Below are 2,902 nucleotides of genomic sequence, written 5' to 3' on the forward strand. Positions count from 1 at the left end.
TAGACTTGGTAGCTCTTAGGCTCTAGGATCAATGGTAAGAAGAGTACTGAATATAGATGGCACGTTTAATCGTTGACTAAGAATTGTACTTGGAAATGTACACACCAGTGGGTTCTCAGAAAAGGAGACTGAGGCTAGGATGTCACTGCCTGTACATTTTTCAAAACAAGTAACATTATACATACTGTCAGATTATATCTACAATTATATATGTCTGTACACATCTGTATGCTTGTAACAATAAATGAGAAAGAGACCGCAAATTTGAAAGAGAGGAAAGAAAGGTATATAAGAAGGTTGAGAGGGAAGAAAGGGAAAGGGAAAATGGTGTAATTATGTTATAATCTTCAAACTAAATGCAAAGTGAAAAGAAGGAAGAGTTGGAACTCATTACAGCTCACTGGAAGAGTGCTTGCCTGCCATGTCAAACAAACACACAAAGAACCTCCACAAAAGCTGAGTTAAACCTCTAGCAATTCACAATAGAGAAAAATTTAGTAGTTCGATGGCCTCTTTGTTTTTTAAAGAATCTATTTGTTTTTTAAAAGTTATTTTATTTATTGAAAGCCATGATCTGGAACATTCAAATCAGTTCTCCTAGGAAGGTGACTTGGGAGAAATGGTACCTTGGTGACGATGCTGAGCTGCTTGGGTTTCACTATGCTCTCACTTCAGGCCAGAGCATTTTGCCCTGCAGGGTGATGACAGTTGAGTGATTGAAGGCCGTAGCTAGCAACAAATTTTCTGGAAACTTTCTTCTTTTTCACTGGTACTCAGTCTAGTGTGGTGTCTACTGCTATTCCTTCTTGCCTTTGAAGCTTTTTCTTTGCTTTCCTCTTCTTGGGCTTTGGGACATCATCCTGGCTGTCTGGTGTTTGTATACACTCTGCTACAGCTTTGACAGAGGCATTGGTACACTTGTCCTCACTGGGGCCTCCAGGCTGCAGCTCGGCTTGGTCTCTTTTCTTTTTGGGTTTTTTTTCTTTCTTTCCATTTTTTCCATTCAATGAGGGTTTCTGAAAGGTCAGAGCTGAGGCCTGTGGCTTGCTCTTTAACTGAGCCACCCTCTTGGCAAAATATTCCTGGATGGTGAAGGCACCAGTTGTGACCGTGGTCATGGTCAAGGAGGTGTCCACCTCATCTTCAGTGGAGTCGCTGCAGCCATCCTGAGCAATCTTCTTGTTCCTCCTTTTCCCAAAAATGCTGTCCAGGTCAGTTTCTCTTCGAGAGGACAAATCCTTCCCTTTTGTGAATTTCATATAATGAACCTGGTTTTTGGAGATTTTGGATTTTTCTTCAAGCTAAAAGATTTCTTTTCCTTGTTGTCCGAGGAATCTGCTGTTTCCTGGCCATGGCAAGTGTTAAGTCTTGCCGAAAGCTGGTTCAAGTCATCTCGGTGAGGAGCACTCCTTGTCTTCATTACTGTTTTAAGCCCCAAGTCCCAGGTGGTTATTTTTAACTTCAATATGTTCTGTGGCTCCTTGCTGCTGAGCCCCCAAACCCTTTCCGTTAGGCCACCCCATCTTCTCAAGCATCTTCTGGCCAAACTTGGAATCATCATCACCCCACGCAGTGTTTCTGGGATCCATAGCCCATTTCTGCTTCCGCCAACGCTCTGCTAGCATTGACGTTGTCAGGACTCTTTTATGAGGAGCCTGAAGTTTAGTTAGGGAAGAAGCCGGCTTGGAGAGCACACCAGGTCGACAGTATCACTGGGGCTCCTCAATTGCCTCTTAAAGAAGGAAAATTAATAAGAAAGGAGTAGGCATCACTTATAAAGGATGATGTGGTGAACACTGTAGAGAAAAATCTGTCTTATTCAAACCTGGCTCTGCTATTTCCCACAGTACAGCCTAGAGAGATTAGCTAAACATCTATGCTATCTTTTTTCTCTCCTTGTAAAATATAAATAGTAGCAAAGGTATTTAACTCACTTATGAGAATCAACCATAACCGGGTATGTAAAGCACTCTGACTGCTGTGCATGTGTGAAACCTTTCACAAATATAAGCTTTTATTATGTGATGGATCTTCTGCACAGTAAGAGGAATGACTCTATGCACCAACAATGACAAGTAACCCATGACTGAGTTCTATGTGTAAACAGTCAAGTTGCAGATAATATACACAAAATAATATTTATGACAGCTATATTCTCACAGAAACATTTATTGTGTGGATATACACAGCTATCAGAATGGTTTCTCACTACTTCTCTGTCATGAAATGGGGTGGGTTCAAGAGAAGGGTACAGTTTCTGTCAAAGTTAAAACTCTTTATTTGTTTTGACACAAACATGTGAATAGATGAATACAGTTACTCCTTTGTAAAAGTGAGAAAATACCAAATTCTGTTGTTCCATTGAGACCAGAAATACATTCTGGAAAGTATTCAACCATATTCCTGCCAAAAAATGGCTTTCATCTTTTTTTTCTAAACAAACACCAATGCACTGTACTACTAAGATCTTTTAAAAATATAATGAAGTATAAATATTTTCCTATCACTAACACGATGTTCTTCTTTGGAAGATTCTTAGGCTTTCTCAACCTCCTTGGGTTTCCTATGATTAAAATGGGCATTTTGGGGGTCCCAGGGCAGTGTGGTTAAATTCCTTCACCTATAAGGGTAGATGGCTGCAGAATTTACTCTCAGATGAATATGCATTCTGTATTACCTTTCTAGGCACTGGAGCAGGCCCATATCCCTATTATTTCCACAAGATACAATCTTAAGTTTTTATCTTAAGGTCTTTCTCACGCCATTTTGTACACACACCTGCGTGAATCTCAGCAAGGTTTGTAAAAAACTACAAACCTGATTATAATGTAATTGACTGACAAAGTTTCTAGAATGACGAATTAAAGAATTTGGGATCAGGATGAAGAGAAATTTAATATCA

The 2,902-nt window shown here is 39.8% G+C and overlaps 1 pseudogene; it reads right to left on the reverse strand.

Moving 5' to 3' along the window:
- Positions 1-671: 671 nt before the first annotated feature.
- LOC114621298 lies at positions 672-1,625 on the reverse strand (annotated as a pseudogene).
- Between the last annotated feature and the right edge of the window lie 1,277 nt (positions 1,626-2,902).

The sequence above is a fragment of the Grammomys surdaster genome, unplaced genomic scaffold, assembly GCF_004785775.1.
Source record: "Grammomys surdaster isolate TR1022 unplaced genomic scaffold, NIH_TR_1.0 174, whole genome shotgun sequence".
NCBI classification, from domain to species: domain Eukaryota; kingdom Metazoa; phylum Chordata; class Mammalia; order Rodentia; family Muridae; genus Grammomys; species Grammomys surdaster.